Below are 12,131 nucleotides of genomic sequence, written 5' to 3'. Positions count from 1 at the left end.
TGCTTTTCCAGGAACAGAATGTGATGGGGCGGGAAGGGAAGAGTGGAAGGGGTAAGGTGGAGGGAGAGTCCCCTCCCTGGGGGGAGCCCACTTCGGGGCTCTGGTATTCCTGGGTGGCCTTGAATCTGTGCCCAGCGACCTACTCAAAGGTCACAGGAAAAAAAATGTGGGAGTGCCTTATTTTCTACAGGAAGGACAGAAAAAAAGAAGAAGAAGAAGCCCACTATCTTTCCTGGGGATGTGTACCTGAGATGTTTACAGGGATGGCAAAAATCAGAACAGATGTTACTTTAAATAGGGTGGCGGGGAGAGCAAGTGGGGAGACAGACTGTGAACTCACCCCAGACCGAACCGCCAGCACTGCACGGTTGGCATCGCTCTGCGTGTGGAATCTGGGGGCTGCTTAGAGACCTCTGGATATAGTTGAGACTTGGTTTCCCCATGTGGGAAAGAGGGACATTAAAACTTGCAGGCCTCTCTCACAGGGTGGTGACGGCTGGGGACTCACACAGCACTACCCCTGTTCTGTAATTCGTGTTTACCATGGATTTGCTAGGTGCAAGCACTGTGCACAGAGCTCTCGGGAATTTGTGCTAGATTCTCACTGCAGCCCAGAGGGCTGGTGCTGCTGTCATCCCGGTGGGGGAGGGGGGACGTGCGCAGGGAGGCCAAGTCATCTGCCCAAGGTCACGTGGCTCTCAGCGCAGTCCCAGGACTCCGGAGGACTTATTGATGTCCAGAGGAGACTGTCCAGGGCGCAGCCCCAGTGCCCTGACCTCAGAACCGGTTTGGCGGTGTGGACAATTTGTTGCAGTTTGTCAGCAACGAGAACTTGAACCCCTCAGGGGTCTGGACCCAGGCGGGTCCCCAGCCCCTAGTCCCAGCTCAGCCTGCGGGCGATCCAGGGCTGCGGCCACCGGATGCGCCAGGCTGGTCTCCGGTTGCCGCCGGCCGGCGCGCAGGTGCGCCTACAGTTGCGCCTGCGCGGCCTGCAGCCTCTGCAGAGCCCAGTGCGGATCAGCAGCTGGGGTGGGAACGGTCCTGTGATTTACGCACGCGTCACGTGACGGCAAGGAGCCGGCCGAGTGGGAAGACTGATGCGGAGAGGAACCAGGAGAGGCTGGGTTGCGGGGGAGGGCAGACTGAGAGGGAGTGGCGTGGAGACAGTGGCGCCCAGAACGAGGAGACAGCGCAGCCAGAAGCAGCGTGGAGCGGACCGGAGACAGAGCCGCTGCCTCCACCGGACCCAGTGCGCCGTCCAGGTGGACCCGCAGCCTCGGGCCCGCACGCACCTGGGGCGGCGCCGCCTCGGGCGGGTCCCGCCTCCTCGTGCTTTTCAGCCGCATCCTGGGCTGCATTTCCCTACACTCACAGCCGCCCCCTCCTCCCGGCTGCTGGGCCGGCGGATCGTGCTATATTCTTAGGAGCAGTAGCTGAAGAATTCAAGACGACAGCGACGTTTTACCCGCCCCTGGCCCCTGATAAGGACCCGGTGAATATTACCTGTTGAAACCATTGTTGAAAACGACACATCGTGAGACTGAATTAAGTCAGCGCTGCGTACATCAATGAGCGTGAATCGGGCGAGTTCTGCCTGCGCCCTGCCTTTTTTTGCTGCGAGATGCACTGGCAGAGAACGAAAAAATGATTGTCTCCACTGCTGTCAGTCTTGCTCTCCCAAACACATGCTCCCCCTCTCGAGTTCACGGCTTTGGGGGCTTCAGTCCAGAATACAATATCAAAAGGCATTTTTTGTAAAGATTTGTCTATTCATTTGGAAGGCAGAGCTACAGACAGAGGGAGAGAGATCTTCCATCCACTGGCTCACTCCTCAAATGGCTGCAACAGCTGGAGCTGGGCCAGACAGGAGCCAGGAGCTTCTTCCGGGTCTCCCACATGGGTAGCAGGGGCTCAAGGACTTGGGCCACCTTCTGTTGCTTTCCCAGGCACATTAACAGGGACCTGGATCAGAAGTGGAGCAGCCGGGACTCAAACCAGGGCTCATATGGGATGCCGGCACCGCAGGCGGCTGCTTAACCTTCTAAGCCACAGTGCCGGATCCGGTTTGTCATTGTTGTTGTTTTTAATGTTAATAACACCATTCTGGCCCAAAGAATGCTGCCACCAGTCTACCCGTATGCCAACTCTGGGAGACTAGAGGAATCCCTCCCAAAGGACAAGAAAGGGGTGCTCCCAGGGAGGCGCTGACACTCCCTACTCACATACGCCCCCTAGTGGGCAGAGCTTTGGACAAGGTGGGGATGCCTTGTCCCAAGGTAAGCCCCTCGACCTTACCCCTCCATGTTGAGAGCCCCAAGAGGGGTCCCTCTGCTCAGCCTCGGGCTGAGGCAGCAGCACATAGAGGCAGGCCCATCACTCTGCGTGGACTCAGAAGCCCTGTAGTGGGAGTCTCAGAGCAGCTGATGTAGGCAGCTCCATTTGCCCGGACTGTGTGTGCCCCACTGTGCTGGGACAAGCCCAGAAACAAGGAGGAACCCCCAAAATGCCAGATGTTAGAAGTCCCAGTGACCTCAGCCAGTGGGGAACTTAAAGCTGGTTTAATGCAATTAAAAATAGAGTGGGTGCACGGCCTCCCAGCTAAGAAGCCTGCAAACAACACCAGAGTGCTTGGGTTCAAGTCCCAGTTCCACTCCCAATTCCAGCTTCTTGCTGGGTGCACCCCTGGGAGGAATTGGGTTCCCATGACCCATGTGGGAGGCCTGAATTGAGTTCCTGACCCACTGACTTTGCCTTGGCTCAGCCCTGGGTGTTATAGGCATTTGGGGAGTGAACAAGTAGATGGAAGATTCTCTTTCTCTGTCTTTCAAAGAAATGAGAGAGAGAGAGAGAGAGAGAGAGAGAACTGAGCTTGAAGACTGAGAAGAGATGAAGTCAAATCCAATCAAAGCCTTGATAGACTCCTCACGGTTCCCATACTGTGTGCCAAGGCACCCTGGGTGGGTGGAATGTTTTAATTTTTGGAGGGAAATAGAATACTCATCCTCTGTTGGACACTAAAACTAGCAGCTGGAAGCAGTCCACAGCTGCCACTTTATGCTCTGCTATACTCCTTGCTATGGCATCATATCGCTGTAAGACAGTTTTTGGCAACTTATTTGATAAGTAGCAAATAATTCATGAAAATCAATGTGGAACAGGAACTCAGAGCTTCCACCTTTGGTGTGATATCTGGGTTTAAGAAGATGCAGGGGCCGGCACTGTGGCCTAGTGGGTGAAGCCGCCACCTGCAGGGCTGGCATCAAGTCCCGGCTGCTCCACTTCCGGTCCAGCTCTCTGCTATGGCCTGGGAAAGCAGTAGAAGATGGCCCACTCGTGTGGGAGACCAGGAAGAAGCTCCTGACTCCTGGCTTCAGATCGGCTCAGCTCTGGCCATGGCGGCCATTTGGGGAGTGAACCAGCGGATGGAAAATTCTCTTTCTCCCCCTCTTTGTGTCTATAATTCTGCCTCTCAAATACATAAACATTTGTCTTTAAAATAAAATCTTTAAAAAGAAAAGAAAAACAAGCAAGGCCAGACCCAGAACACAGGACCCCAGACTCCCTGGAAACACCGTGGACCCTGCCCTGTGGCAGGAAGGGGGTGGGAGGACCAGAGAGGGGCGGGAGGAGGCAGGGGGCTGAGAGACAGCCTATGTTTAATGTTGGGTGGATGGGGGAGGGGCTTTCCCAGGCTGCCGGGAGCTTTTTGGGGTCTGCTTCCCAGGGCCCTGGGGAGCGGGGAAGCGTTGCTAAGTAATTATCTTCCTCTGCAGTGAGGCCTCTTGGAAGAGATGACTGCCTGGCTACCCACCCTCCCAGCCAGAAGCCGAGCCCCGGCGTCTCCCGGCTTGGGGAGGCCTGCAGCTCCGACAGTTAGCGGGAGGGGGCGCTACTTAGGAATGAGAACACAGGAGCACTACGTCGCACGCTGCTTGCCCCTACTTGGGGTCGGCTTCCTGGTAAGGCACCAGGAGGGCAGCAGGTGACAGCCCAAGTCCTTGGGACCCTGCCGTCCAGGACCCACATGGAGCTCCTGGCTCTTGGCTTCTGCCTGTCCTGACCCTGGCTGTGAACCTGGAGTGAACCAGGGGCTGGAAGGCCTCTCTCTCTCTCTCTCTCTCTCTCTCTCTCTCTCTCTCTCTCTCAAATACAAATTAAAAAAAGTCGGTGCCAGGACTCAGAAGCAGCTATACTTCCCAGCCCACCTCTGCTGAGAACTCTCTGGTTTCTACTTCTTCCTCCTCTGTCCCCACAGGTCCCACAGCTTCCCCAGGGGTAGGTGGGAGCAGGTGTGGGTGGGGGTTGGGGGAGTAAGGGCATGGATTCCAGGTGAGACAAACCCAAGTGGGAACTCCTGCCCAGCCACTTCCTATGAGACCCAGGCAAAGCCCTGCATTCATTTTTCTTAAAGATTTTTTTTTTTTGACAGGCAGAGTGGACAGTGAGAGAGAGAGGCAGAGAGAAAGGTCTTCCTTTGCCGTTGGTTCACCCTCCAATGGCCGCCGCGGCTGGCGCGCTGCGGCCGGTGCACCGCGCTGATCCGGTGGCAGGAGCCAGGAGCCAGGTGCTTTTCCTGGTCTCCCATGGGGTGCAGGGCCCAAGCACCTGGGCCATCCTCCACTGCACTCCCGGGCCACAGCAGAGAGCTGACCTGGAAGAGGGGCAACCGGGACAGAATCCAGCGCCCCGACCGGGACTAGAACCCGGTGTGCCGGCGCCGCTAGGCGGAGGATTAGCCTAGTGAGCCGCGGTGCCGGCCAAGATTTGTTTTTCTATTTGAAAGGCAGAGTTAGAGAGAGAGAGCGAGAGCGAGAGAGAGAGAGAAAGCTTCCATCCCCTGGTTTACTCTCCAAATGGCCATAACAGCTGGGACTCCGACTAGTGCGCTGACACGGGATGCTGGCGTCACAGGTGGCGCCTTAACCTGCTGTGCCACAGCGCCAGCTCCATGGCCCTGCTTGTTGGAGGCCCTACTGGGCGCTGCTTCCCTTTGGACCTGTTTCCTCATTGCCCAGAGGCCCTGGCTCTTTGTCCAGAGAAGGAAGAAGCAGGCAGACTGCCTCCCTGCCACCACCAGCACTCTTGCCCACTCTTGCTGGAGGAACCCCAGGTGGCCACCCTGGGTGGGCAGTGGAGGCAGGCAATGGCCTGCACCTGGGGGGCAGCCCCCTGTGAGAGCCCACATGGATCTCCCTCCCCTCCTCCTATGCGCTGACCTCTTAGCTCCCCATCCCTCCCTCTCTCTCTCCCTTCCAGGCCGTGACACATGCCCGCCGTGAACCCTGGCCGCGCAGAGGAGCTGTGTGAGCAGATGTTTAATGCACGAAATGACAAGAGCAGTTATTTTGTTGGCTGGGCCCCAGCAGTCTGAAGACATCTGTTTGCGACATCCCACCCCGGGGCCTAAAAATACCGGCGTGGGACACCCACATCCCATGCTGCAGCGCTGGAGTTAGAGTCCCGCAGCTTCCTGCTGATGCGCACCCTGGGAGGCACCAGGTGATGGCGCAAGTCCCCGGGTCCCTGCCACCCACATGGGAGATGTGGATTGAGTTCCTGGCTCCTGCCTTCAGCCTGGCGCACCCGTGGCTATTGTGAGCTCCTTACAGACAAGGGAACTGGGGCTCGGGTTGGGAAGGGACCCACCCAAGATCCCAGAGCTGCAGCCAGATGGTTAAGGAATTCCACAGAGGAGGAAAGCGAAGCCCAGCGGGCGACCGCTGAAACCAGGCTGAGCCCGGCACCTGCAGGTGGCGGCGAGAGGAGCCGGAACTGAGTCAGAGCAGGGCAGGGACTCAGCAATCCCCTTTGCCTCGGGCTCCCGTGTGATCATTTTGTTTATCATGGCATTTTTGCATTCTTTTTTTTTTTTTTTTTTTTTTTTTTTTTTTTTTTTTGACAGGCAGAGTGGATAGTGTGAGAGAGAGAGACAGAGAAAAAGGTCTTCTTTTGCCGTTGGTTCACCCTCCAATGGCTTGCCGCAGCCGGCGCACTGTGGCCGGCGCACCGCGCTGATCCGAAGCCAGGAGCCAGGTGCTTCCTCCTGGTCTCCCATGGGGTGCAGGGCCCAAGCACTTGGGCCATCCTCCACTGCACTCCCTGGCCACAGCAGAGAGCTGGCCTGGAAGAGGGGCGACCGGGACTAGAACCCGGTGTGCCGGTGCCGCAAGGCGGAGGATTAGCCTATTGAGCCATGGCGCCGGCCCATTTTTATTTTTAAAGCTATCACATTAGACAATTATTTTTCTCAATTACTGAGGGTTTGGACACCCCTTAAATGCTGTTGCCCCAGTGAAGGCGTTGCGGCACAGCAGCCACTTGGGGAGTGAACCAGCAGGTGGAGGATCTCTCTCTTCCTTTAATAACCTTGCCATATTGACACTTGGGCCTGGTAATCCCTATTGTGGGGGACGGTTTTCCGTGGAGAGGGACATCTAGGAGCATTCCTGGCCTCTGTGCGCTTAGATGCCAGTAGTGATGGCTCAGACGCTGGCATGTGTCCCCTGGAGGGCCAACCTGCCCCAGGCTGAGAGCCACTGCTGTCCCCACAAAAGCAAAGCTGGGCTGTGGGTATGTTCTCGTAGAGGCAGGACAAGTCCCCGCAGCGCTTTCTCTTCCCCTGGAGCCCAGTCTGCAGGGTACTACAAAGGGCCCCATGGGGCCAGTTAATACAGTACGAACACAAATGGTGAAGTAGGTACAACATTCACTCCACGTACGTTGATGACCACACTGCAGTTACACTATAGTTATCTAGAAGAATATCCTTGTGCTTGGGAAATACACACAGAAGCTTAGGGATTAAGACCCAGGTTGCTCCTCTTCCAGTCCAGCTCTCTGCTGTGGCCTGGGAAGGCAGTGGAGGATGACCCAAGTGCTTGGGCCCTGCACCCCATGGGAGACCAGGAGAAGCACCTGGCTCCTGGCTTCAGATCGGTGCAGCGCGCTGGCCGCAACACACTGGCCGTAGCGGCCACTGTGGGGGGTTAACCAACAGAAAAAGGAAGACCTTTCTCTCTCTCACTGTCTAACTCTGCCTGTCAAAAAAAAAAAAAAATCCAAGATATACAAAGTATATATGCAAATGATTCAGAAACAAGCCTAGGGCCAGCACTGTGGCATAGTGGTTGCCGGTTCGAGTCCCAGCTGCTCCACTTCTGATCCAGTTCCCTGCTAAGGCACCTGGGAAAGCAGTGGAGGAAGGCCGGAGTCCTTGGGCCCCTGCGCCCACATGCGAGATCTGGAAGAAGCTCCTGGCTCCTGGCTTTGGATAGGTCCAGCTCCAGCTATTGTGGCCATCTGGGGAGTGAACCAGTGGATGGAAGATCAATCTCTCTCTCCCCCCTTCTTCCCTCCTCTCTCTGCCTTTCAAATAAACAAAATAAATCTTAAAAAAGAAAAAGTCGTATATAAGTATATGTATTTATATTAATTTTTTTTTGACAGGCAGAGTGGACAGTGAGAGCAAGAGACAGAGAGAAAGGTCTTCCTTTGCTGTTGGTTCACCCTCCAATGGCCGCCGTGGCCGGCGCGCTGCGGCCGGCACACCGCGCCGATCCGAAAGCAGGAGCCAGGTGCTTCTCCTGGTCTCCCATGGGGTGCAGGGCCCAAGGACCTGGGCCATCCTCCACTGCACTCCCTGACCACAGCAGAGAGCTGGCCTGGAAGAGGGGCAACCGGGACAGAATCCGGCGCCCCGACCGGGACTAGAACCCGGTGTGCCGGCGCCGCTAGGCAGAGGATTAGCCTATTGAGCTGTGGAGCCGGCCACTATATTAATGGGTTATTCACATGAACATGTATGTGTGTATTTATAGAATTCTGTGTTCTGTTTGCGTATATGTATGTTTTTACAGTGTGTTTTTGTGTACATTTGATAGATAGCATTTTTATGGCTTAATGTAATGGTTTCCTGAGTGAAAGGTATACAGATGTGCTCTGCATTCTTGCAACCTTTCTGTGAATATGACATGATTTCCAAATAAAGCATTTGAAAAACCACTCTACTTTCATACATGTGGTTTGTCGGCAAATTGGTGCAAACACCTTGGAAAACTATTCAGCATTATGGACTAAAGCCGAACACTTGCCTGGGCCATGACCCGGCCGTGCCACCTCTGCATGTACCCCCGAGAGGAATGACCGGAAAGCTCACAGAGTTTATTCCTCGTATCCACAGGCTGGGAACAACACACGTGCTCCTCAGCCGGGACAATGCACGCATGGCAGCCCCCTGAGTCAGTGTGCAAATGTACACATCACAGGTGAGTCCTGGGGACCTCACGCTGAGTGCAGGAAATGAGACACAAAGGGGGCCTACTCCATGATGGCTATGTTTATTTAAAGTTTGCTTTTTAAAAAAGATTTATTTATTTATTTATTTGAAAGGCAGAGTTACAGAGAGAGAGAGCGCTTCCATTCGCTGGTTCACTCCCCAGATGACCACAACAGCTGGAGCTGGGCCACTCTGAAGTATCTTCCTGGTCTCCCATGTGGGTGCAGGAGCCCAAGCACTTGGGCCATCTTCTAGTGCTTTCCCAGGCCACAGCAGAGATGCTGGATCGGAAGTGGAGCAGCCGGGACTTGAACCAGCACCTGTATGGGATGCTGGCAGTGCAGGCAGCGGCTTTATCTACTCCGCTAAAGTGTTGGCCCCTATTTGAAGTTATAAAAACGGCCCTAGGGGCTATCAGAGTGCCTGGGGTTGAGTTCTACCTCTGTTTCTTCCCACACAACTTCCTGGTAGGCAGCAGGTGATGGCCCAAGTACTTGAGTCCCTGCCACCACATGGGAGACCCAGATGGAGTTCTAGGCTCCTGGCTTGGGCCTGATCCAGTCCTGACGATTGCAGGCATCTTGGGAGAGGGGGCCAGTGGATAGAAGACTTCTCTCTCTCTCTCTCTCTCTCTCTCTCACCCCAACTCTGCCTTTCACATACATACATACATACACACATACATACATTCATACATACACACATACATGCATACACACATACATGCATGCATACATAAAAAATAACAGCAGGCCACACTGGTGGGTGGTGACAGGGAGCAGAAGACAGGTCCCCTTTGGAGGAAGAGGGGCTGTGCTGGGTTTCTGGGGCTGGGAACGCTGTGGACCAGGCTCTGGGTGGATGTCAGGTGGGTGGTTATGGTCACAGAAATGCATCAAGTTCTGTGCTGGAGATTTGTACGGTGCACGGCGTATAACCTCTACGTAACACGCTGAAGACCTCACTGACATTTCTGTGTGGAAACAGGCAGATGCCAGGCCGTGGCCGGAGGCCACGGCCGTGATTCCGGGAGGATCCGCCGGGGGGCGCCACACACGGAGAGCGGACAGAGGCAGTGCACACAGAATTCTCCAAACGAGGAAAGAGGCGGCTCAAGAGTGAGCCCACATTGCACGGGGGGTTGGGGGGGGGGTGCAGGTATCTGAGATGGGGGTGGGGTCTGAGGGAGAAGCCAGGCCCCTGGACCCCTGCCCTGTGCCCCATTTCACCCTGCAGGAGTCCGGATTCAGTTCACAGCTGCATCCCAGCCACCACCAGGGGGCGATGTGTTCCTTTGTGACCAATAAGGTAGCCTGCATCTGAGGGGCAGGTGGGGGACTGTCCCCCAGGGAGTCCAGAGAACAGCTCCTCTGGGGTCCCCACCGGCCAGCAGGTCACTGTGCTTCTCACGGAGCACTCTTACAGGAGGCGACAGGATGAAAACGAAACCCTAGCATCTGAGTGTTGCGACTGTCGCCCATCCCAGTCCCGTCTTAGGCTCGGGATGGGACCACGATCGTACAGTGGGCCCCGTGCACCTCGCCTGCCTCCACTCACCCCTTCCCGCCCCAGGGAAGAGACAAGACTACCCGAGAAGGCGCTATACCATTCCTGGTCGTCTGACACTCCTTTCGTCCTGGGTGGGCTGCCTGCTCTCAGGGGTCGCTTCCTCCCGGGCCTTTCCCCCACCCCAGGCCAGGCCTGATGGTGGCTGGCACGCCTCCTCCTCTCCCAGGATGCCCTCGGGCCGCCTGCCACACCCTCCCAGTTTGGGGCTCCCAGGGCCCTTGTCTCAGCCCTCCATCTCGGCACCTGCCCTCCTGATGTCATCGTCTAGTGCAGACCTGCCTGCTCCTCCAACCAGGCTCTGATCACGTGAGAGCTGCCCTGGCCCGTGCTGCCGCTTCCTGGCCTCTGCACAGGCACCAGGATGTGTGTGTGTGTGTGTGTGTGTGTGTGTGTGGAGGGGGTGGATTCGTGGCTCCATTTCACAAAACCTGAGGGCCCACCCAAGGTGTTTGAGGAACCCTGAGGGCCACCAGATCCCCTGGGTGGGCGGAGGGGAACCTTCACATCTCTGGAACTCTTCAAAGTTATGGGAAGATATCTGATAGGGAGGTGGGGGGGGGGTGACTTGAAGGTAAAAGGCGTTATCTTAAAGTTCCCAGAACAGGAAATACTGGGTGAGACCAGGCTCCAGACGGCTTGTCCTTGGGCCTTTGCACTCTCCTTGCTGGAGCTCAGATTCCTGGCTTCTGCTTGGCCTTGCCAGTGGCTGGGGGAGCAGTGAAGATTCCACATGTCCACTCCCCTGCGTGTCCAGTGGGCTGCCTTTTGTCCTGCCAGTGGGGCATCGAGCTTCGGCGCGAGGTAGACCCAGGTCGGAACCTCACCACTCTGGCCTTTCCTTTCCCCATGTGTGAAATGAAGCCTGCAGGGAACTGTCCAGGGGCCTGGCCCCCTGGGTGAGTGGGAGGGGCCAGCTGTTCCATCCTCATCACTGCATTGACAAGGTTACAGTCAGTGCGATCTCTGGCCAGCATCACTGGGCACAGAGGGGTCTCGGCCCTGGTTTTGGGAGAGTGGGGTGGGGGGTTTTGCCCCTGGGCAGGATCAGCCCCCTCTCTGCGCCCCCCAGCCCCGCCCCTCACTCGGGGCTCCCTGCTGCACAGGTGTGTCTGCCAGGGCAGGTGTCAGGGGCTGGACCCAGCTCCTGCTGCTCTTGCCAACCCAGCTGGAGCCTGGCGTGAGACCGTTGTCCCTGTCCATCGTCACTGGCTTTCCTAATACTCATGGCGACACCGTCCAGGGCAGGGCAGCCCAGTCTTTGCTGGCTGCCTGCTGCTGTGTCCCTGGCAAGTCTGTCACACACAGTAAAGCCCAGATCGGGGCTCGCCCTGCCCCGTCTTCCTCTCTGGCCTTCTCTCTGCTCCTCCCCCATGCAACGGCTTCTGCCCACCAGCCCGCGTCCTCCAGGAGGGCAGGCACCGATGCTTGGGCCCTCTGGCCAGAACGTAGTTTTGGGCTCCAGGAATAGCCCTGATCTCTTGAGAAGACGTGAGGACGGGCATCCGAAAGACCTCAGGGAGACAGGAGGAGGAGGGCTGGGCTGGGCGGAGGTGGCTCTGCCCCGGGAGCTGGGCTCAGCCTCACCACAAACTTTAGTCACGGGAGGGCTGGGCAGGTCCTGGAAGGCTCTGAGTCACCAGCTGGTGAGGGGCAGCTGCGGCCCAGCAGGAAACCAAATCTGACATGGAAGAGGTGGGCGGGGCCGCTGGGGCCTGAAACCCCGGGAGCTGGCCCTGGAGGAAGTGGGCCTCCCTGTCCAGCCCTGGCTCAGCAGCCCTGGCTCCCCAGGCTAGGGGCCAAGACCCAGGCCCGGCGCGGCTCCCTGCTCTGGGGGCCTCGGCCTCTGCAGGGCTTGCGGGAACCGCTGACCCTAACCTTGCAGCAAAAGCCTCAACTGGAAGTCCAGACTTGCTCTGGTCCTTTCAAATAAAATGGAAATGAATACATAAAAACGCAAATTCAACAAGGGGCCTGCGTTTGGCCTAGCAGTTAAGACACCATGAAGGGGTGGGCACTGGGGTGCAGCGGGTTAATGCCCTGGCCCGAGGCGCCGGCATCCCTCCCATATGGGCGCTGGTTCTAGTCCTGGCTGCTCCTCTTCTGATCTGGCTCTCTGCTATGGCCTGGGAAAGCAGCGGAAGATGGCCCAAGTCCTTGGGCCCCTGCCCCCACGTGGGAGACCTGGAAGAAGCTCCTGGCTCCTGGCTTCAGATCGACGCAGCTCCGGCCATTGTGGCCAATTGGGGAATGAACCAGCAGATGGAAGACCTCTCTCTTTCTCTGCCTC

This window comes from Oryctolagus cuniculus, chromosome 1, assembly GCF_051225735.1.
Source record: "Oryctolagus cuniculus isolate XC-2025 breed Fujian yellow rabbit chromosome 1, ASM5122573v1, whole genome shotgun sequence".
In the NCBI taxonomy this organism is placed as follows: domain Eukaryota; kingdom Metazoa; phylum Chordata; class Mammalia; order Lagomorpha; family Leporidae; genus Oryctolagus; species Oryctolagus cuniculus.
The sequence above is the reverse complement of the archived record's forward strand: the minus strand, read 5'-3'. Positions refer to the sequence as shown.